The sequence below is a fragment of the Eublepharis macularius genome, chromosome 2 (genome assembly GCF_028583425.1).
Source record: "Eublepharis macularius isolate TG4126 chromosome 2, MPM_Emac_v1.0, whole genome shotgun sequence".
NCBI classification, from domain to species: Eukaryota; Metazoa; Chordata; class Lepidosauria; order Squamata; family Eublepharidae; genus Eublepharis; species Eublepharis macularius.
The window spans coordinates 123483636-123508398 of NC_072791.1; the positions used below are offsets into that span (position 1 = coordinate 123483636).

Below are 24763 nucleotides of genomic sequence, written 5' to 3' on the forward strand. Positions count from 1 at the left end.
GTGGAACTTCAACATGAGTAGCGTGCCAAGACAGATTTTCTGCTTGCTACTTCCACTACTAGCCACTGAATATACCATCTTTTAATTTGAACCTAGAGCCTCCTGAAGTACTGCCTCACAGCAATACATCTCAGAGAAATCAAAAGGCCTCCTGTCCATGCAGTGAGTTTAGAATGGGTCACTCTGCGGATGATTAAATTTCTGGATTGAGTTGGAAGAATCACAGTGGCTGCAATGCACCTGTAACAGAGTACAGCTTCAGAAACGGAGGTCCTGGAAAAGCAGCTCCACTGAGGTTATTAAGCGTCTTTGTAAAATTTAATAAGAAAAAGTTCATGGGGCCCGGGGGGGGGGCGCGAAGAGAAAGAGAGTTCCTCCCTCTCAGGGGAAGTCCACTCAGCCCCACCCCGCCAGGGTGTGGGGAAGAAAAAGAGGAACGTCTCCGCGATCTGCATTATTTTGTCCCCGCGCGGCCGCACTATTCTCCGTGGTTCCCCAGGCTGGTGACTGTGGCGAAAAGTTTCTGCAAGTGCAAAGCACCAGGGCGGAGGAGGCTGGAAGGAGCCGTCGTCACGTAAGGGCAGCGGGTGAGCGGCGTCAAGTTAGCACGGAGGGTCTCAAGCAGGCTATCCCCCAACTTTTAACGCTAACCAGGCCCTGTTGCGGGGACAAGCGAAGCAAGTTGTCCGGTTGCCATGACGACGCGGAGGATGCCGGCGGCGTTAGGACGCCCACAGCGGTCTGTTTCCATGGGGGAGGGGGAGTAGAGCAACCCAGCCTCTTTTTGGTTCTTGTTACTGGGTCCCATGAAGTGTTACCACCCAGCTTCTGCCAGGGATCCGCGTTTGTGAATATGAATGAATGTCACCCTGGCCGCCTGAGTCTCCGTGAGTTCTGTTGCATTAAATAGCTCTGTGTTCGACCCAGACCCGACGTGTTTGGATACGCTGTAATGTGAACAGAGACAGATACCGTTCGGGGGGGCGGGGGGGCGGGGGGCGTCACCATTTTCCAACAGAGATTTTATGGGTTTTTGAAAAAAAGGATGCTAGTGGTGCAAAGGCAGAAGCCGTATTTTAACTTTGCTCACTGATTTAAGATTTGCATAGGGTTGCCAGCTCCCCCACCCCGACATGACTCCTTTTTATCGGTTGCATAACAGGCAAAAACCCAATTTGATTAAACTGAAATAATGATGGGGAAAACCTCGCATATGGACGTTCTGCCAATAGGTGTTAAGATACAGGCAAGAACTTCCTGGCCAAAAAAGCTGGCAAAATGATGGGGCGTTGCTTTTTTAGAAAGCTCACAGTCCTATGTCCACAGGAGCTCTCTTTTACATAGCGTTTTCACAGGTTCAGGGGTTTCCAACCTAAAATGAACTGTTGCCTTGTCGTTGTGGTCTTCTCTAAAGCCAGTTCACTAGATCTAGGGCTTTTGATCTAATGACATCTATCAACGATGTTTCAGCTATCTTGTCCTGAACTGAGAAAGAAATTCATATGCTTAGCTAGCAGCATTAAATGTTTTCATTCTGGGATTTTGGAGCCCTTTTATGCATTCTGGGAAGTACATAATTGTTAGGTATACCTTAACAGAATTTACAGTTGTTAATTAAAGTAGTTTTAAGCCCCTCTCCTGTTGATTTTAAGAATGTAGAATGAATGTATTCAGTTTCTAACTTGTAAAAAGCAGAAGGGTGGTTTTAAGTGTGCTCCTGTTGCAGTTCTGAGTCAGTTGATGGCCATTCAGAAAAGCCTAGTTATGACAGCATTACAGTCTTCATGCTTTACATTGCACATATGATTTTTGGTCCTTGTTTCAGAATCTGCCTTAGATGTCTGTGAAGCCACATGAACTATCTCTATTGTAGATTGCAATTCTATATAAGAAGTATACCCTGACCTGGGTAGTCTAGGCAAGCCCAATCTTGTCACATCTCAGAAGCTAAGCAGGGTTGGCCTTGGTTAGTAATTAGATGAGAGACCTCTAACGAAGACCAGGGTTGCAGAGGCAGGCAACTGGCAAACCAGTTCTGTTAGTCTCTCAGCAGGAAAACTCTGTCAGGGGTTGCAATAAATCAGCTATGACTTGATGGCACTCTCCACCAACCATAAAGAGCACATCATAGTTTTGTATCCTGTACTATCGCTCTGCATTTCAAATTGGAATTAACAGGTAGTCTAAATCAGACAAAAAGACTAACAGATTTACAGTCAATCATGAATATATTTACTAAGAAGTAAGTTTTACTGTCTTGTTTTGATTACTCCTAATAAGTGCTCATAGGATTACAGCTCTAGAATGTTCACGTGAGGCTAAATTGCTACTGAACCTGTTGCATGCTGTCTGAGTTAATATTTGATGATACTTCATGAAGAAGTAGAGCAGAGGCATGTGCAGAAGTAGGGCAGAGGAATGCAGTAGATTTTTACATTTGCATTGTGTACCCAATTGACGTATTTATATATGGTCTGCCTTTCTCATTGAGATCCAAGGTGAATTACAACAGTGTGAGTGAAAATACAATATAACTGACAGCTAGGACATTCACTGAGCAAAGTACAATAATGAACAATAGTTAGGACTAGAGGCAGACACAAACAGAAATACAAACCAAAGTTCGTCATGAACTGGGCCAGTTTGTGGTTAGCAAATTAACAGTTCGTGGGAGCTCATTTCTCATAAACCATGATGAATTATAGCCAGGTTCGTTTGGTTCATATTTTGGTTTGTCACTGCAGACAGCCTGGCGCCAATCAGATTCCTAGGCAACAGGTGGGTAGGTGGGTCCTTTGCAGACCTCCTGCTGACCTGGAAGTGACGTTTTCATGAACCAAACGAACTGGTTTGTGAACCAAGGCAAGTTTGTGGAAGTTTGTAGTTCATGAAACGCTACGAACCACAAACCGCACAGTTCGAAATTTTCACAGTTCGTGCCCATCTCTAGTTAGGACATTCAGGGAAACAGATACAATAGGGAAATGGTAGCAGAAAATTTTTAAACAAGCATAAAGCCAAGCACAGAGATTAAATCTATCTGAAACAAAGCTTAACTCATTTTCATGGCATGTGTAGCACTGTGGAAACTCCTCCCCAGTAGGAGCATATCTACATCAGCAGACAGTACCCAATAGCATAGCATTTAATTCCCGTCCCTAACAAGGCATCTCTCTGAGCTATTTCTTATGACACAGTCCTGTAAATTGGATAGAAAGCCCTCCTGAACAATTCAGTTTTGCATAGTTTGTGGAAAGCGAGGGGCTTTTCTGACTACCTCAGGCAGGCCATTCCATAAAGTGGGGGCTGCCACAGATAAAACACGTGTGCAAGCAGCTGTTGATTTTGCCAAACTACAGGGTGGTATCTGCAGAAGGCCCTGACCAGATGAGCAAAGCTGCTGTGGCAGAACATAGGGGAGAGGCGGTTGCACAAATATGAGGGGCTAAAGCCATGAAGGGCTTTGAATGTGATAGTCATGGTCTTGAATTGAACCCAGTAACTGATGGGAAGCCAATGGAGTGACTGCGGAATTAGGAGCTTCTGTGTGAAAATACTCTTATATCCTTATATTTTCAAGATTCTTTATATTTTTTTGGCAATTGCTTTTTCATTCTTATGTTTAAACTCCCTCTGGTGGTTGTACTTTTGTGTGCACATCTTTGGGCTATGAGGTCAGAAAAGAGTTGCTAGAGTGATTCTTTATGCAATCAATAATGTGGGGTTTTCTGCATGGTGTTATTGCTATGGTTTGTATTCCAAGCTGTGTTGGTTTCCCCCCAGATTTACACATCTGCCAGTTGTCTGTCATTTGCTCTTTCTACATCTATTTTGTGGCTTTTTAGTACTTCTTTTGCACCAATGTTTATGAGCATGCAGCATGAGGCACATTTGCTAGTCAAGTGTAATATTTAATGTGATTTTGAAGCTTCTGTGCAGTTCTCCACCCTGTCCTATCTTTTTTTCCCTTGGCAAAGGTTATTTTATATGGTTTATCAAGGTGATGCCATATGTTTGCCTGTCTCCCGTTACTGTGCAATGTGCCACTGAACTTAAAAAAAAAATCTTTGCACCTTTTAGCAGTATAGAGCTACTAGTAACAAAGCCTGTTGTGGGAAAAAATTCAACGGGCTGTAGAAAGGGGAGGGAGGGTGGGCATTCCCTCCACCTCTGTAACTGATCCCAACTGGGTGAAGGTGGGGGACAGACACTGCCACCTGCTCTGCTCTTGATCCTGGCTGGGTGAAGGGGGGGCAGGCATTGTCACCTGCTCCACTCCTGCTCCAGGCCAGGTAAAGGGGGGGCAGGCATTGCCATTTGTTCCACTCTTGATCCCGGCAAGGTGAAGGGGGGGCAGGCATTGCCACTTGCTCCGTTACTGATCCTATGGGTTTCGCTGGCATGTAAGGAGTCCAGTCCCGTTTCGCACAAATAGCTTCTTTACAGGCAAAACTTCTGTTATATAATCCAGTGATTACTAAACATTAATTGTACATATTCATAATGCAACATAGTACGAAATACGTAAGTAATCTACTCACAGCAAACACTACAATCAATACACCATTTTAGTTTGTTCTGGACGATCTAGCATCGTAGCTGGGTGTAACCCTTCCTACCCTTTTATTTCTTGTCTGATTTAAAGAGACCGCCGCCTACAATCCTAAAGGGGAGTTACAAGTAACAACTCAAATATAAAACATTATTGAGCCCATATGGAGTCAGTCTATACAGAGGCATTGGCACTTAGTATCTGATATAGAGGGTTGTGAATTAGCGCCATCTACAGGTTTCAGGAGGACAAGAAATTTAAAAGATATGATAGTACATTCAGCTATGGAGGAAACTGTTGCTAGTGATCAATTCCCCAGGAGTCACTTCCCCTGTGGGGGTTGTAACATCTGCCCATTCACCATAAAAATCTCAGATATCATCAACCCCATTACAAACCCCATTATATTCGAATGCTTTTTCCAATTGTAAGATGTCTTATGTGGTGTACTTAATTCAGTGCAGTTGCCTTTTAATGTATGTGGGTAGCACAATTTGTCCACTCAAGGTTCATATTCAAGAACCTCTTTCGTGGATACGGCATGGAATTACAGAAGCGCCCCTAGTTGAACACTTCGTACAGCATCATGATTCCAAAGCAGACCTTAGAGTGATTTTTGCAAGTTTTGCAAACAAAGTATCCAAATGCCCAACGTAAATTACTGCAACTCGAATCACAGTGGATATATAGGCTAAATAGTCTGTTTTGCCTGCAAAGAAGCTATTTGTGCGAAACAGGACTGGACTCCTTACATGCCGGCGAAACCTGTAGGCGGCATTTATCATGCAGAAGGCGGCGTGAACTATTTTGAATCAACATAACTTCGGCAAGCTTCTGCTCCTTTACGGACATTTTTCAAGCAGTTCGAATTTTTGAATTCTATTTAATTGAATGTATGTACTCTTGGAATATTGCTCTTGAATATTGAACATTGTCTGTGATCCCACCATTGGATATTGTTACATATGGAATGCTTTTGTATATTTATAAATTGAATTAATTTCATTGAGCACTCTTGCACTTTAAAAATATACAAATAATTGTTTATATTTGGTGATTGCATACTTCGGGGGTTCCTGTATTTTGTTGGTTGTCTTGTGCCCCGGAACAGCTCTTTCCTGGTTCCACTACTGATCCTGGCGGGGTGAAGGGGGGCAGGCATTGTCTCCTGCTCTGCGCCTGATTCCATTTGGGTGAAGGGGGCAGGCCTTGCTGCCTGCTCCGTGTCTGATCCTATCAGACAAAAAAAAAATCCCCGTGTACTATAATGTCTCCACAATCAACAATAAAGCATGTATTATTGTCTCCACAATTATTTATTCACCAGTATATAAGGGGTATATTAAACAACTTGTATTTCAAATTATTTCTCTTAGCACATTCAAGAACTGTACCACATATTGCACTCCCCCTCGACCTCAATCATATAGGCATTTCAGACGTCCTGTAATTAATCTATTAAAGTGTCGCGTGCTCCAAGTGCTATAATTAACACAATTAAAGTGCATTTACTGGTCGGGCATCCTATGACACTACTTTTCCTATACAGGGTTTAAATTGCCTTGTTCACAATTATAATATACAGTCACAATATAGGTACAGTCCAAGAATAATTCCAGACACTGTGGGTGTCACAGCTCGTGAGTAGACCTATGTCCTTCCAATATGCGTTGTAAACTCTGTGACTGAGTTCTCTAACGGACGGTCCAGATCCTTGTAAGGTCCGTTTCCAAAATTCTTTTTCAAAGAGCACAGTAGCTGGAAAAACATACATAGTCATAAAGAATCCCTGAGTATCTAATATTTGCAATAATACATCCATGGTACAATATACTCACTCAGAGATTCTTGCAATTAACCTTCCATATCCCCTTCTAGTATTCCAATTACTTCCATCTGTATCTTGTTAGCTAGTAACCGTTTTATCCTCTGAACGTAATCCACGCCCCCATCGTATAGTTATTCTATCTTAAAGTGATATTATTCCCATAAGTAATTATAAGAAACACGTATAGTCGTTGGCTATATTCAAGCCATTAGGTATGAGAGTATTGAGTTTATATATCCAAAAGGTTTCTTTTTGGTGCAGTTCCCTAGTAGCAGTCATATATTCTCTCTTTCGAGTCTTGAACAGCACGGTAAATAACATCTCCATGTCACTATGTTTTCTCTCCAAATAATGTTGGACCATGGGTGCCTCTAACACGTTATTCTTTATTCTGGACTGATGTTCACCAAGCCTTGTTCTAATGGAGCGTGTGGTACTTCCTACATATAATAGACCACACGGGCATTTCAAAACATACACTACCCCCTCAGTGCCACAGTTAACAAATTCATTTGTAGTCCTTAATCCTGACTGTTTCAAATCTTCTGTAGTCATTATTAGGGAGCATTGTTTACATCTCCCACATTTGTATACACCCCTCGGCAGTCCTATGTTTCTGATGCCAGTATCATAATTTAAATCCGAATGTATGATCTGGTCTTTGATGTTCCGGGTCCTCCTGAAGGCTACCAATGGGGGAGTCTCACAGCCTGGGATATCATTGACAAGCGGCCAGTATTTCAAGATTGCCCTGCGGATGGCATTTGCTTTCTCACTATAGTCAAGAACACCCACGATACGGTCTCCGGTCATTCGTACCTTCGGTCTAAGTAATTCTTCTCTGGTCGTTTCATCAGCTGAGAACTGAGTCAAACCCCTTAACTCAGTTCTCGGATGTAGAGACTACAGAGGGAGAGGATACTGACACCTCGTTAGAAGAAGGTATGTCTACTAGATCTATGTCAGTACGGCCGGGTAATAAGACACATAATTATGAAGGCAGGGGCTGTTTTTTACGAGGGGGCCGGCACAACAGAGGGAGACGGACCTGACACCAACAAGGGAAACTGACCTAGTGGTTAATCTCTCAAGTAGAACTCTCTCGGACTTAGAAAAAGTGGCTTTAAATAAAGGTCTCGGGTTTGTGCCAACTCCCAGGTATAATGATTTCCAAACTAGGATAGACGTCTTTAAACTAATAAGACAAATTAAACTGAAAATTGTTTTTGGTGGTACAGCATTTAAGAGAAAGGAAACAGGCATTTCCACACGCTCCTCATATAATCCCGTTGTCAATAATCACTGTGTCCAGACTTTTGAGAAGATGTTATTGAAGGAAATTGACAATATAGAAGCCCGGGAAGGTATTGGATACAACAACCTGCCGAAGGGGGAAAGGATGGCTTTAAAAGATTTGCAATCTGATCGGTCCATCATAATAAAAGAGGCTGATAAGGGAGGTGCAATAGTGGTGATGGATAAGAAAGACTATATGATGGAAGTGAGGAGACAACTGAATAACGAATTGGACTACAAACCTATCCCCAATGATCCTGTTAAGAAGATCGGTTTTTTAATTAAGGTAACCGTGGACGAAGCTTTAGCATTGGGACATATTACAGAACGGGAACATAAAGGCTTAATTAATTTGTCTCCCAGGACACCAGTGATGTATATATTGCCTAAAATCCATAAAGAAGGTTTTCCCCCTCCGGGTCGCCCAATTATATCGGGAAGCAACTCTATCCTGGAACCGTTGTCTAAATATTTGGATTTTTTTCTCCAGGACTTTGTAAGAAAACTACCGACTTTTTTACTGGACACGGGGGACTTTGTCAAGAAGTTTGAGGGCTTCAAATTACCAGCAGGGGCGATATTAGCAACACTGGATGTTGCCTCACTGTATACTAATATTCCGCATGAAGAGGCACGCCTAGTGGTAATGGAAACTTTAGATCAAAGAGAGTGTCTGCGCCCACCCACTTTCTTTTTGACATCACTTTTGGAAATAATATTAGAAAACAACTACTTTAGAGTAGAAGACCAATTTTTCATCCAGCTTTGAGGGGTCGCGATGGGATGCTCTGCAGCACCATGTATAGCGAATCTGTTTATGGGACGGCTAGAAAGGGACTATTTCTGTAATCCTGTAACCAATCCATTTTGGAAAGACATCATCATATTTGTTCGTTTTATTGACGATCTCTTCCTAGCGACAAATGAAAATGTCAACATCCAAGAATTGGGGGAATGGATGAACAGTATACATCCCAATATAAAGTTCACTTGGAGCACAAGTAGGGAGTCTGTGAATTATCTGGATGTGACAGTATATAAGGGGGAGGATGGGACCCTGGCGGTAAGACCTTTTAAGAAACAAACAGATAAAAATTCATTACTCCATTATAGATCCTTTCATCCCGGACATCTAAGGGCCAACTTACCCTTTGGACAATTCCTGCGACTTAAAAGAAATTCTACTAGTAATGCTGATTATGTTCTCCAAAGTAATATATTGCAAGAACATCTGAAGCAACGGGGTTACCCAGATAGGGTGTTATTGCAAGCAAGACGACGTGCTGATGAAACGACCAGAGAAGAATTACTTAGACCGAAGGTACGAACGACCGGAGACCGTATCGTGGGTGTTCTTGACTATAGTGAGAAAGCAAATGCCATCCGCAGGGCAATCTTGAAATACTGGCCGCTTGTCAATGATATCCCAGGCTGTGAGACTCCCCCATTGGTAGCCTTCAGGAGGACCCGGAACATCAAAGACCAGATCATACATTCGGATTTAAATTATGATACTGGCATCAGAAACATAGGACTGCCGAGGGGTGTATACAAATGTGGGAGATGTAAACAATGCTCCCTAATAATGACTACAGAAGATTTGAAACAGTCAGGATTAAGGACTACAAATGAATTTGTTAACTGTGGCACTGAGGGGGTAGTGTATGTTTTGAAATGCCCGTGTGGTCTATTATATGTAGGAAGTACCACACGCTCCATTAGAACAAGGCTTGGTGAACATCAGTCCAGAATAAAGAATAACGTGTTAGAGGCACCCATGGTCCAACATTATTTGGAGAGAAAACATAGTGACATGGAGATGTTATTTACCGTGCTGTTCAAGACTCGAAAGAGAGAATATATGACTGCTACTAGGGAACTGCACCAAAAAGAAACCTTTTGGATATATAAACTCAATACTCTCATACCTAATGGCTTGAATATAGCCAACGACTATACGTGTTTCTTATAATTACTTATGGGAATAATATCACTTTAAGATAGAATAACTATACGATGGGGGCGTGGATTACGTTCAGAGGATAAAACGGTTACTAGCTAACAAGATACAGATGGAAGTAATTGGAATACTAGAAGGGGATATGGAAGGTTAATTGCAAGAATCTCTGAGTGAGTATATTGTACCATGGATGTATTATTGCAAATATTAGATACTCAGGGATTCTTTATGACTATGTATGTTTTTCCAGCTACTGTGCTCTTTGAAAAAGAATTTTGGAAACGGACCTTACAAGGATCTGGACCGTCCGTTAGAGAACTCAGTCACAGAGTTTACAACGCATATTGGAAGGACATAGGTCTACTCACGAGCTGTGACACCCACAGTGTCTGGAATTATTCTTGGACTGTACCTATATTGTGACTGTATATTATAATTGTGAACAAGGCAATTTAAACCCTGTATAGGAAAAGTAGTGTCATAGGATGCCCGACCAGTAAATGCACTTTAATTGTGTTAATTATAGCACTTGGAGCACGCGACACTTTAATAGATTAATTACAGGACGTCTGAAATGCCTATATGATTGAGGTCGAGGGGGAGTGCAATATGTGGTACAGTTCTTGAATGTGCTAAGAGAAATAATTTGAAATACAAGTTGTTTAATATACCCCTTATATACTGGTGAATAAATAATTGTGGAGACAATAATACATGCTTTATTGTTGATTGTGGAGACATTATAGTACACGGGGATTTTTTTCTTGTCTGATAGCAGTATTACCGTGTTGCTCTATATTTTGGGACCGTGTCTGATCCTGACAGGGTGAAGGGGGGGCAGGCATTGCCTCCTGCTCCGTGCCTGGTTCTGGTGGGTTGAAGGGGGAACAGGCATTGCCACCTGCTCCACTTCTGATCCAGGCTGGGTGAATGGGGGCCGGGCATTACCACCTGCTTCATGCTTGATCCCGGCCGGGTGAAGGCGAGGGGCAGGCATTGCTACTCCTCTGCTCCTGATTCTGGCTTGGTGAAGAGGGGTTGGCATTGCTGCCTGCTCCGCGTCTGATCCTGATGGGGTGAGGGGGGGCCGGGCATTTCCACCTGCTCTGCTCCTGATTCCAACCTGGTGAAGAGGGTTGGTCATTGCCTCCTGCTCTGTGTCTGATCCCAGCTGGGTGAAGGCGGAGGGGTTGAGGGCATTGCCAGCTGCTCTGCTCCTGATCCTGGCTGAGTGAAGGGGCATTGCCTCCTGTTCCATGCCTGGTCCTGTTTGGGTGATGGCGTGGTGCAGGTATCCCCACCTGCTCCGTGCCTGATCCCAACTGGGTTAAGGTGGCAGGCAGGCATTGCCACCTTCTCCGCTCCTGATCCAGGCTGGGTGAAGGCGGGGGGGGAGGCATTGCCACCTGTTCTGCTCCTGATCCCAACTGGGTGAAGTTGGGGAGGGCGAGCATTGCCACCTGCTCCGCTCCTGATCCTGGCTGTGTGATGGCAGGGGGAGGGCATTGCCACCTGCTCATCTCCTGATCCAGGCTGGGTGAAGGCGGGGGGGGGCATGTATTGCCTCCTGCTCCTCACCTGATCCCAGCTGGGTGAAGGGTGCGTGTGGACATTGCCACCTGCTCTGCTCTGATCCCAGCTGAGTGATGGTGGGGGGTGGGCATCACCACCTGCTCCGCACCTGATGGCAGCTGGGTCAGGATGGCAGGTGGGCATTGCCACCTTCTCCGCTCTTGATCCCAGCTGAGTGAAAGGGGACTGGCATTGCCATGTGTTCTGCTCCTGATCCCAGCTGCGTGAAGTCGGGAGAGTGAGCAATTCCAACTGCTCCGCTCCTGAGCCCAGCCGTGTGATGGCGAGGGCGGGCATTGTCACCTGCTCCACACCTGATGGCACCTGGGTCAAGGTGGGGGGTGGACATTGCCACCTACTCCACTCCTGATCCCAGCTGGGTGAAGGGGGGCTGGCATTGCCACCTGCTCTACACCTGATCCTAGCTGGGTGAAGGTAGGGGCGGGCATTGCCACCTGCTCCACTCCTGATCCCAGCAGGGTGAAGTCGGAGGGGGGATTACTTCCTGCTCTGCGCCTGATTCCAGCTGAGTGAAGGCAGGGAGAGAGCATTGCCACCTGCTCCATTCTGATCCCAGCTGAGTGAAAGCGAGGGGAGGGCATTGCAACCTGCTCTGCTCCTGATGGCAGCTGGGTCAGGGTGGCGGGTGGGCATTGCTACCTTCTCCGCTCTTGATCCCAGCTGGGTGAAAGGGGGCTGGCATTGCCACCTGTTCTGCTCCTGAGCCCAGCTATGTGATGAAGCTGGATGAAGGTGGAGGGCCAGGCTTTGCCGCCTGCTCCGCACCTGATCCCGCCCTGGGTTTCCCACCACAGCGCACTCTCGGAGGGATGGGCTGCCTCTTCTGGGCTTCCCTCCACAGCAGTGCTCTCTGGAGGCACACCAGGATAGGAAGTAAGTTGTCTGGAACATGGTTAGCCTTTTTAATAGTAGGATAACATGCTAATTTAGGCAGCACTTTATTTAAGGGGGGCATTGTCCATTTCAGCAGACATTGCTTGGCACCACTTTTTCTAGCAGCCATTGGATTTAATCTTCCTTTTCATTTTTAAAAAATCTGCTGCCTTATAGAGATATTGCTATAAGTGGCTAGGAAATATTTTTCCATTTAAAAATGTTATTAGTGGGGGTGGGCATTTTCCACTGAGGAGAACATATTGCACGTGTCACAACCCTTTCTTTTTCTTGGGTAGATTTTACCTTTAATCTTTCTCTTACACCCTCTGTGTAGATTGCTGCCACCATGAATATTATATTCTAAGATATTTTATTTAAATTTCTCCTTTAATAACATACCCAAGGGTCAGGCTTTTTCGTGGTACTATGTGGCCCTGAGGAATGGAATGGGATATAGGAATGACAGATACTCTGGGATATAAAAAAACCAAAGTAAACTTTTATTTTTATAAGAAGCGTATCGGTTTCATATTATTTCTAAAACTTGATGGTTTCAAAAGAGTTATTCTCAATTCTTAAAGTTACTTTACTTAGACCCAGTCACACAGATCTTCTCTCAGGCTTCACACACAGTTTGCCTGCTTTCTCCTGACTGAATGTTCTTTCACAACACACAGTTCAGGCTACCACACAGGTTATATTTCTCTCAGACAACATACACAAGCTCAGGCTGCACACAGCTTGCCTCTCTTGCCTTGACTGAATCTTTTCTTTCCACTCTCAGTCTAAAACTGCAGTCACTCCGCCCACTCAGTCATCAACCAAGTCATATCACTCACTCATCCCTCTCTTTCACCCCCGCATGTCATCTGTATCACACCAAGCATTTAAAGACACATACACACCTTTATTAAAATCATTATAGCATGTAACCAATATTTATCACAATGAATCACTCTGATCTTCCTTTTCATTTTTTAAAATATTCCTTATAAAGATACATCACTATCCTCCTTCCCTCTCATAACAAGCTTGCCAAAAATCATAATAAATTATATTGGGGGTGGTGGTGCTTTCTTTGGACTTAGAGCAGCATTGCACATGTGTTTTCCTTCACCATCCCACAAGAGAATCACATGCCTAAAAGTCTCCGTAACAGTGCCCCTGCATTGTCCCTGCCAACCAAATCACTGCCAAGTATCATAGAGCTGCTGTAGCATAGTGGTTAAGTGTTAAGGTTATGAGTCAGTGCTTTTCTGGTTTGATTCCCACTACTGCCATGACATCGGTAGCTTGTGTTCGGTAAGTCACTCTTTTCAGCTCCAGCTCCCCAGCAGTATTGTGGGGATAATAACACTGACTTTGTTCACAGTTTTGAGTGGGGCTCTATCTAGAAGAGCAGTATATACGAGTTACTACTACTACTACTACTACTACTACTACTACTACTACTATGTGTGGGTGGTAACTTTGGTCATACAAGCACCATATTGAGCACAACACTGAGAACTTCTATTTTCTTTTGGTTGCCTTGCTGGTGAATTTAAACAAAAATCAGCTCAGAGCAAGGCTGCTCAAGTCCTATAGAGTGTCCTGGCTTAAGAAGGAGACTATAGATCTGCTTACTTTCTGGAGGGAGGAAAATGTACAAGAGGTGTTGCATACTTTGCACAGGAGCACTGATGGTTTTGAAATGTTTGCCAAGCAGATGTCCAGCCAGGGTGGAGTGCAGGACAAATACCAAAACCCTGCAACTTGAATATAAGCATGTTGCGGTCCACAGCAACTGTTCTGGTAATGTATCCTGCAATACGCATATTCTACAAGGAACTGAATCGTATTCTTCGATGAGATGCACCTGTGAAGCCTAAGTGCCCAATGCCTAAATTTTCAGATGGTGGATGAAGTCTAAAGAACAAATCTGGAAGAACAGAGATCTGTTCTCTCATGATTTGCTGATGTTTAACCCAGACCACATTCATTGCTCAATGCCAGCCACTGTTGGTAAGTTCCCATTAACATGAGTTATCTTATTCAAAATTACACCTAATGTCTACCTCTTAAGAAAAGTTAAGCTGTTAATTTCCTTTTTTCTTTTCATTAAGCCACACAGGACCATTATCAAGTCAGTGCTAACACGTCTCTGGAGGACGACTTGGATGAAACCAGAATTCCAGAGGGCTGCAGTTCAGGTTGATCCCCTCTTCCTTTTTTTCAAGAATTGTACATTGTAAATTGGCATTGTGTCCATGCAGCCCGCCCCCCCCCCCAGATGCTCTGTTGTTTAAAAATAGACTGCCTCACATGCTAATATTGTCATGGCTGGCTGTTCACACTGAACAGGGAATACTGCCCATAACATGGCTATGCTTTCTTCTATTTATCTAAAATCGGACAGGAGCAATCCCTTGGGTGCCTGGGTTTGTTGTTGGGGGTTACAATTCATAAAAACTGGATGGGGGAGTTACAGTAGAAAATGTGTTTTCCACTGAAATGAATGGAAACAAATAATACAATGAAGAAAGCAAATAGATATAATAACTAAAACACAGATATGAAGAATAAATATTTTATAAAATAAACCAAATCAAAAACATTTTGTGTATGTCCTTATTTTAGTATGCGCTTGTAAGCAACACACTTTTAACAGGGTCCATATTTTGAACTAAGCAAATGGGACTCCACTCAGTGATTCACTCGAGTATGACATAAGACCTAAGCAGTATCTTGTAAGCCCCCTCCCCCATCCTTTGTGATCAGGATCAGAAACTTTAGCAGAGTTTTCTTCCTCAGCAGCACCTTAGCTATTTATTCCAATTTGCCTGTGGCTTGGCTTGCACTAGGAGTACAGGGCTGAAATAAAGGGTGTATCCTGTTTCTGTTCACACTAGGGATGACAAATTTAAAGGTTTCTTGGCTTGGCAGAATAAAATGCTTGAGATGCATAATAAGGCTTGTGTATAGGTGTTACATCTGAGGTCTGTGCTACATCCTAGACAAAACCACAATGCTGTATGTTGCCTATTCTTATACCATAGCATTTGCCCTAGAATATAATTTGTTAGATATAGACAATACCCTTGTTGCAAAGGAGTCCATTATAATTAATATAATAATTGTGTTTGAGTCAGGTCTTCATTTTCTATAAATCACTGTGTCATTTTTGTAACCCCAACTTTGAGAAAAGCAATATTGTTTTTGTTTTAAAAATAAATATTTAAAATGTTCTTATCAAATGTACAAAAACTACAGTGTCAAAATGATGGTTGAATTTCTCATGATGAATGTTACTGATCTGAAGAATTTGTACAAAAAGCAGCCTTTCTATGATCCCTCACAGTATTAGGACAAACAAAAGAGGGACCTGAGAGGACACATTCCCTCCATTGGCTCCTACTTTCCCATCCTCCTTCCTCTGCTTTTCCTCCTTCCCCTTACCCATATCCATGAAGGAAGGGAAATCCCACTCTTCTGTCCTGGCTATACTCCCTCTGCTGGCTCCACACACTTCCCCCTTTCCCTGAACTCTGCTCCCCTGTCTGCTCGCTCCATTTTTCTCCTCTTCCGACTGCGTTTTCTGGCTTGAGTAGGAAGTGCTGGGTAATCTCCAGAAGGGTTTATTACACGCCTCCCATGTACTGTGTGCCAAGTAGGATTCCTGATGTTTGGAAGAGAGCATGAAACCCTTCTGCATATCCTCTGGCACTTTTCCCATGAGACTTGGTTCTCAGCATTGTTGTTAAAAATTGCCATAAGAATGCAAAATGGTGTATGAGATTTTGAGAGTCCATTGTGTAAGATTAGGTTGTCAAAGTTTTTTTTTATTCCCCCCCCCCTTTTTAAAAAAGCTACCACCCCAGCAAACCTAAGTGCTCTCATGGGCTTGCAGAAGACTTTGCTGTAGCCCTGGGTAGCCATTATGAAGATTTTTTTGGTCTGCTCGTGGGAGGGCACACATGCCTATTTAGATATATAGATTTACTAATGTTTACATTTTAAATTTATTGTGAAAAACACTAACTTCTTTTTTTAACATTTGGCTTTATTATATCATAAAAATTACTCTTGAAAATTAGTGCCTTTAAATAAGACTAGGAATTATTTGTGGTAGAAAGAACCATGGAGTATATAGCTCTTGCTGTATAATTTTGCTTATGTGTAATTTTGGTTGTCTGTTTATGATTAAATCTCAGTTAAGCTTTTATGGATTGTTCTGATCATCTAGTGGAGGAACCACTTACAGTTGCAATGTGCAGTGGTCACTATTAGCATTTTATAGTTATATATTGTATTGATCAGTTTTGACAAATATATTCCTCTATTATAAAACAACATAGTATGCTCTGTCTCTGACAGTATTTACAGAGTATTCACTGCTCTTCATAGACACATATTTTTGCAAAGTTCACCCCTTATTTCCTACCTTACATGATTTTTGGCAAGATTTTCAACCACTTTTTAAATTATATTAGATCACTTTAGTCTATGAATTTATTAAATTGTATAAATTTAATTCTAAAACCCCTTCTGACTTGTTGAAATGAAATGGCTACTAGGTTGTAAGACACAAGGGCAATAGACTAAGATTGTTAATCATTTTCTCATTGCTTTTGAATTATGAACTAATTATGTTATCTAATTTTCAGTAGATAGTCATTTTCACTGTCTGTGGGAATGTTCACAGCAGGCTATAAAATCAGCCTGACTAAATCAGGGATTTAAAAATCCTTTATTTGCTAAAGTCCTCTTCACATGGAATTTTAACTTGGAGCAGGGTGGGGAAGCGACAGGAGTAGGTAACTTCTACAAGAGAGGAAGATCTTTCACCTTAATCAGAAAAGTAATGGGGAGATTGTTCTCCTTTGCTCTGGTTAACTTTGTAACTCGATTTTGCCCTTCACACCCTTTACATTTATGCTATGACTTCCCTCTTGAGCATCATTTGCTTTCATGAGCTGCTGTTGAGCTTAAGAGGGAAACCCTCAAATCACACTGCATGGCCATAACTTCATCAGGTGCTCTAGCTGAGATGTTCATTGTCACCAAGACTAGCCATATTTTGCTGCAACTGTTGTTCCAAGATAGTAAAGAGTCCAGTAGCACCTTTAAGACTAACCAACTGCATCTGACGAGGAGAGCTGTGGTTCTCGAAAGCTTATGCTACAAATAAGTTGGTTAGTCTTAAAGGTGATACTGGACTCTTTATTGTTTTGCAACTACAGACTAATACTGCTAACTCCTCTGGATCTATTGTTCCAAGGAAACTCTTCTTCGGATTAAATTCCACAAGCAAGTTTCCTAACTTGGTTAGTTTCAGCAGCAGATTTATAATGGTGTGACAGGTAACATTAATTGACCTGATGGTCAAAAGAAAGTCTGCCTTTGTTGCACACCTACCTCATACAGCATCGTTGAATTGAGGATTACATTCTTTGAGACTTGGAAAACATATCACTTATCTTACTGTGAACACCACAGACCTTGGAAAGGGACTTGCGTTCTGCAGAGACTCACACAGCCTTATCCTTCCGGGTGTGTTATGATTAGATGATACTTGTTATGTGCAATTCTTTACTCTAACAGCTGATGGGAGTATATGTATATATTAATGCTTTGTATTATTTGTATGTAATTTCAGAAAATACATTTATTGCTACTTAGAACATTAGCACTTTGCACGATATTGATTTACAGCTTAATACATTTACTTTCTGAATTGTTGACTGGTTCATGTTTTGAGAAGAAGGACCTTTGGATTTAGTTAAGGACATTGTACAACATGCTGCAGATAAACTGGTCTCACTGGCTACTTGCTGGTATATTTCCAGATTTTCTTTGAATTCGTGAATGATTTGGAAAGAACAATGCCTTTAAAACCTATGCAGTTATAATATAAACTCATTTTACCAAAGAGAGTTATAGGAGTGAAATATTTTAGAGCATTTCTTACATGACTCTGAATTGTAAATGACAGAAACCTTTATTTTTTGCACGAACAATATATATATATATATATATATATTGAAAAACAAGTTAGTTGAATGTGACTGTACCAAGAAAGTATGGTACAAAACTGCCACCTTGTGGAAACAAGTAACACCTTGTTTTACTAAGTGAATATGACAAACTGAGTTGTATTAGGCTGTATAAGGTTGACAGTTACAGTTCTGTTTCCTTTTTTTAAAAAATCAGATTTTTAAAATGTAGCACATAATAAGTATTTATGCAGTACTTGTTTCTGGATAGTTAAACTAATCAATCATGCTTTCTGCCTCACTACTAGATTCTTATAACTAGCTGCATATTTCTTTGTTCATAATAAGCTCTCACATTCATTTGAAAAAAATTCTTATCCTGTCTGTAGCTTTCAGCATTTTCTTTTCTGCCTTTAGCAATATTGTGGTAAATTATGTGCTAGAGCACCCCAGGTGTCTTAGTAAAGCTTCACTGAAAGTATTTGTCTTATCGTGCAACAAGCCTTTAAATGTTAAACAATTTAGTTGAAGTTTGGAGATAAAAAAGGTCAGCAGGCTGTCTTTTTCAGTGTTTTATTCCTGATAAAGCTACAAAGATAATAGCTTTGATTTTTTCCCCTTTGAGGAGAAAAGAACCCACTGGAATATAAAGAATTTTTTGTGCTGAAATCTACATGGTTTACCAACACCTCTAAAGTATGTTGTTTTCCTTAACTTACCTCCAACCTAACAAATATTCGCCTCATTTTCTGACACAGGAACACAGTAGAGAGTTTACTCTAGCTGCTTCTTTGAGATTACATTTTTTTTAGTTTGTTTTAGCCTTGAATCTTAAAGCCTTCTATTTAATTTCAATTTATGAAGTAGGCTTATGCATAAACTCATACTGCAGTAAAGACTTCTTATTGTCTTCACACTGATCTACTGAACTTTAAAAAAAAACTTTTATTGTGCTAATAAACATGTACAATAATAATAAAGTATTCAAATAAACTTACGAAATAGGTTTCACAATTCTAGTGCATAATGTAACATTAACAACTATATCACACTAAAGATTTCATATACTGCTTAGTTCTATAAAATGTATAGCTATTATATTTCAAGGTTAATAATTGTTCTGTAAGGCAGGCTGGATAATAATGTCTCATTTTTTGAAAGAATTTTTTTTAAAAAGGACTCCATTTTATGTATGTCCGATGATAATAAAGGATTTGTTGGCAACAATATGCTTTCCGTTATCTTTTCCATTATTAACTGTTCTCAAACGTTTGTGTACCATAGATTGAGAGACTGGGGAGATTGTGACTTCCATTTCGAAGCTATTGCAGTTTTTGCTGCCACTAATAATGTTGTGATTAATTCACGTCGAATAGGTGGTATAGATAAATTTCCTCAATAGTCTAGAAAAATCAATTCTGGTTTGAAAGGTATGGAGTATGATGTAATAAGGAAAATTTGATTAAAGATCATTTCCCAAAATTCTGTTATATACTTACATCTCCACCAACAGTGAGAGAACATGCCTAATTCACCACACTTTCCCCAACAGTATGGAGATTTTTTTGATGAAATATTTGCTAGTGTTTTTTGGCGTTAGATACCAATGATGTATGATATTACATGTTTGGAGCCTAGTATTAATAACAGATGAATTGACTAGTTTTGAACGCCATACTTGGTCCCAATCCTTATCTGTCAATGTTAGTTCACAATCATGTTGCCACTTTGGTTGGGATATTGGTATCTGTGATGTCTTAAGGTTTATAAGTATATTGTAGATTTTAGAAATAAGACCTTTACGGATACCATTTGACAAATCATTAAGTTGTTCTAGATCTGTTTTAGGTTTGGTCATTATTTCTTTTGTGCTTAGATTGTTCAAGAAGTATTTAATTTGAAAATAAAGAAACCAAGGGATATCAACAGAAACTTGGGTTTCTAGTTCAGACTTCTCTAGTATACCATCTTTCATAGCTAGATCAATTAGTCTTATAGATCTCTGAAGATTTTTATACCAGATAGAAAGTGGAGTATGAGATATAGACCATTTTTGATGTGAAGATAAAGTCAAAAACAGAGATTTCCGGCATTAATTTACTTTTGTAGTTGTCCCAAATGTTGAGGATTGCTGTAAAAAAAAAATTCTGTTTGCTTGTTGGGGGTCGTAAAGTTTGATTAGACAAAATTACATCCAATATTGATATAGATTGATTCAAAGGAGAAAGGGTATTGATCCAGTCTTTTTGGCCTATATCTTGGATGATAGAAATAATATTTGAAAGTCTAAGAGCTACGTTATAAAGTTCTAAATCTGGATAGTTAAAACCACCCTGATACCTCTTCTTTTTCAGAGTATTGAAGGCTATCCTAGGGCATTTAAACTGCGCCAAAAATTTAAGATTGATTGCCATTGTTTAATTAGTCTAGAAGGAATATGGATGGGTATAGACCTAAATAAAAATAAAAAATTCAGAAATATAAAGACTTCTTGTAGGGTGAACAGATTCTCCATTATTTGTTTATGAACTTCTTTTAATTTTTTAATTCCCTGATGCTTTTGCAGGTACTCTTTAATTTTATCTTTATTGGGGGAGTTGGAAGAATATAATTTGAAGTAAAATTACCTGAAAACCTGTACAATTTCTGTTTAGTGTATAAGCAACCATTATTGTCCTGAATGCTTTTAATATATCTTATTTATTTTTTTCTCTTTTACTTTCTATGAGATATTACATATTGTTCTAGGAGAATTAACCCAATATTTTTTGTTTTAAAAACAAAAGATTTTTTTAAATTTGGTTATATTCCATAGTTTCTCGCAATTTACGTTCATTTAATAATTGACAATATACTTTTTACTGCAGTTTTCTTTATGTATTTTCTCCAATTGATGAATTTTATTTAGAATTTCCTGTTTATGGGAGTTCTTGATTTTATTAATATAGGCTGCCAAGGATATTAATTGGCCACGAAGCACTGCCTTTAAGGCATCCCATATTATATGAGGGGCCAATGAGTCTGTTTGATTTTCCTTAAGATATTGAGTAATATATCCCTGAATTTTCTCTGTACTGCTGTTATTGTAAATTAGCTTCTTGTCAAATGTCCAGTATTTTTCTTTTTTAGTTTCTAGTTTCATTGTCGGTGTATTTAACTCAAGCATGGTCAGAATAATCTATGTTGCCTATTTCAGCTTGTAGTGCTTTCTTTACTAAATTGTCTAAAATGAGAATATAATCTATTCTGGTGTAAATATTATGACGGGTGAGAAGTAAGTATAGTTTTTGTCTGATTTATTCATCACTCACCATATATCAACCATGTGAAATTGTTTTAAGATTTCAGCTGAGTATCTTGTTTTTTTTGTTTGGTTTTTTATTATGAAGGTAAGTTCTATCTAAGTGATGATTCATAACGTAATTAAAATCTCCCCCAATTATGGTTCCTCCTTCTTGAAAATCAGCTAACGTTTTGAGTGTTTCTTCTATAAATTCTAATTGGTTAGTGTTAGGTGCATAGATAGAAGCTAATTTGATTAATTGGCCCTCTATAAATCCTTTTAGAAAGATGTATCTTCTCCTAGGGTCTTTTAATGATGCTTTGTAAGTGAATTGAACATTTTTTGATATTAAAATAGCAACCCCTCTCGCCTTTGAAGTACCCTTGGTGTGGAATTGGTACTGAATCCATGTTGCTCTTAATTGATTATCATTTTTAGAGTGGAGATGAGTTTCTTGCAAAAAGATTGTTTGTAGTGAGTTTAGCCTAGCTATTTAATATGTGTTTCCTCTTGATTGGGTTATTAAGTCCGTGAATGTTCTGGGATAGGATATTTAGTTTGGATTGTAGTGACATTGAGTTTAGTTTACGCTTACCTATTTGATGCCAGAAATATGTTGAATTAGCTTTTTGTGCAGTAGTTTTACCCTTCTATTCCTATGCACTTCTGTTTCTGTTTTCTTTGTTCCCTCTTTTTGGTTACAGATGCTACCAAGTCCAGCCTTTAATATACAGAAAAATAAATGAGATTATGTCTAATATCAAGTACTAAAAAAAAGAGATACATCTTGTGTTGAATATATAAAAAGATAAATGTTTCTCTTTAGTTATAACAATGCAGTTAACAGTAATTCAAATTTACTACTTTTCAGATAACGAACTTTAATATTTAACTATAGTGGAAATAAGTTGTTGAATAAATGTTACACTATAACTCTGAATTCTGATATTCAGTACTTTTTATTAAAAACTGTTCAACTAACTACTAAATCTATTTATAAAATAATATCTCCTAACTAACCTATATGAACCCTTACTATACTAACAGCGCAATCCTATGGCCGGCCCCAACGCCGGCGCGGCTGCACTGGTGGTGTGGCGGCGCCGCCGGGCCGGATCCTGTGCCAGCAAAGTGTGGCCGCAGCGGCGCCCGCAGCAGCGCAGAGATGCAAATTTGGAGAACCAGAAAGTGTTGTGGGCGGGTGTGATGCGCGGCCGCCGCCAGGCGCAGCCAAAGGGCGCTGTTCCTGACAAGCGGCAGGGGGAGGGGCCAGGAAAGGCGCAGCCTATGGGCAGCACGCGATCCCGGCCAGGCCCCAGAGCAGCAGGCAAACCGCGCCCATGCCGGCAGACTGCCTCGGCTCGTGCGTCGGGCAGGGCTCGCAGTTGGGAAGGAGAGGGGTGGGCGTGGTCTGAGGAGCCTCTCCCCCGTTTGCCCAATGTAACACCAAGTCCGTGGCGGCCGTGTCGAGAGGTTGGCATGGGACTGGCAGGCGCCCTGCCATGAGGAATCCAGGGCAGCAGCCAGTCTCTGGCAGCAGGGGACAGCCCCCAAGTGGCGCCGAAGGGGAGGGCTGGCCTGAGGCCGCCACCAAGAGGCAGACACAGCGGGCCTGCCCCCTCGTCCCCATCCCAAGGCAAAGAACACAGACACCCATTGCACAGAAATCAGCCTTTATTATTATATCATCCCCCCTCCCCCAGCAGATGTGAGGAAGGGGAGGCGTGTAGGAGAGCCGCCTGTGCAGCAAAACACCCCACCCCACCCCCAAGGCGGCAGCGGCGGTCACCGGCGAGGCCGGCGGCCGGACCCCCTTGGCCGTCCACGGGCCCGGCCTCTCGCACGCAACTGGGCCCGAGGGAGGGGTGCCTCTGGGGCGGGTGGAGCTGCTGCAGCGGGCGGGGCCGGAGGGTCGAGGATGGCGACGAGCCACCCGAGCAGGGCTTCGGCACGGGCTTGAGAGGCACGGAGCCCTTCTCCCACTTCCAGTACCGCAGCCATGAACTCCCGGCCGCGGTTGTTCGCCTCCTCCCATGCAGCGTGCACCTCTAGCCGCTCCCTCTCGATTGCCGCCCACATTGCGGCTAGTGTCGGGGGAAGCCGCTGGGCAGGGCGGGGGCCGCGAGCCCGTGCGCCTGGAAGGACCCCCTCCATGGGCCCCTCCCCCTCAGAGGTGGAGCCAGGTCCTTCTCGCACACGGCCCATGGCACCCGGGGGCGGGGGGGGCTGGAGGGGATGGTGCTGCAGGCTGGGACAGCTCCTCGAGCGGCTCTGTCGATGAGGTGTCCTGAACCGGTGGAGTCCCAGGGCCACCTTCACCCTCCACCGACACAGGGAAGCCGAGCGACTGCAGGAGAGCCGCTCCGGCAGCAGAGGTCCTCCGGGAGGGTGGCAGCTCGCGCAGCTGGGCAATCACCTCCCCGCCTATCTCCAGGCGCATGGTCCCTGCTGGAGCGAGACATGGGTGGGAAGAGGCCCAAGGGAGGGAAGAGCAGCGGCCCAACATGGGCTGCCACAGGCCACCGAGCAGGGCCAAGCACACCCATTCCAGCTGCGGCCGCAGCCCCTCGTCTTGAGACCGGTCGGCGCCATGAGGGGCCTTGGATGTGTGGCCGAGGCCGGTGGCCGAGCCGGTCCCTGGCCCCACCAGCAGCAGGGCCACAGATACATACCGTGCTCCGGATCCATGCCCCCCGACGGGCCCGGTTGAGGCTCCTCGTCGCTGGCAGCAGGGGCTTGCTGTAGCGGTGGAAGGGCTGCCTGTTCCTGGGCCCCGCTCTCTGCCAGGGGGGGCACAGACTCCGCTGCCTCTGCCTCCGCCTGGCTTGGGTCTGGACCCTCAGGGGCCGTGCCTACTCACGGAAGAGGCCCTGTCACACATGTGCCACGATCCATGCGTTCCCCCCCCTCGCCTCCCTGAATCCACAAATACTAACCGGGCAGGACCTCAACGCCCAGGCCGCCCACCACCGCCTCCGGGATGACCGCTCACATGACCGCCTCTGGGCCTGGGAGCCCCTCGTCAAGGGCCCGCTCATAAGGAACCCCCTGAGACATGAGGAGGCGCACTCGTTTGTGCGCGGGCCCGAAAGAATCATTCCAGCGCTTCATTGCCGAGTGAGCAGTGCGGGGCGCGTTGCCCACAGCCGAGACCCTGTCAGCTGCCATCTGCCAGAATGCCCGTCGTCGAGACCGGGACGAGGCGCCCCTGTGCGTGCTCAGGGCGACCTCCGCATTCTCCACCACGAGCCCAAAAAGCAGCACTCTCTCGGCCTCCGTCCAGTTTGCCTGGCGCTGGCTTCCGCCGCCACTAGTGCTCTCAGCAGACATGGGGGTAGTGCCCGCTGGAATGTCCGGTCCCCGAGATAAGTGGTGGGAACCAGCCACCTAGTCATGTGCC

At 42.9% G+C, this 24763-nt stretch overlaps 1 protein-coding gene across 2 annotated transcripts in view; it reads left to right on the top strand.

The window, feature by feature from the left end:
* Window positions 1–500: 500 nt before the first annotated feature.
* The window catches only part of STK33 (serine/threonine kinase 33), a 198404-nt gene continuing 174141 nt past the window's right edge, over window positions 501–24763 (top strand). Inside the window, exon 1 of one of the 2 annotated variants that reach the window (XM_054971719.1) lies at window positions 501–587. The gene's annotated coding sequence lies outside the window, so the exon portion shown is untranslated. Of the gene's footprint in view, window positions 588–807; window positions 888–24763 lie in introns of those variants that run through there. The other variant, XM_054971718.1, reaches the window with a different exon arrangement.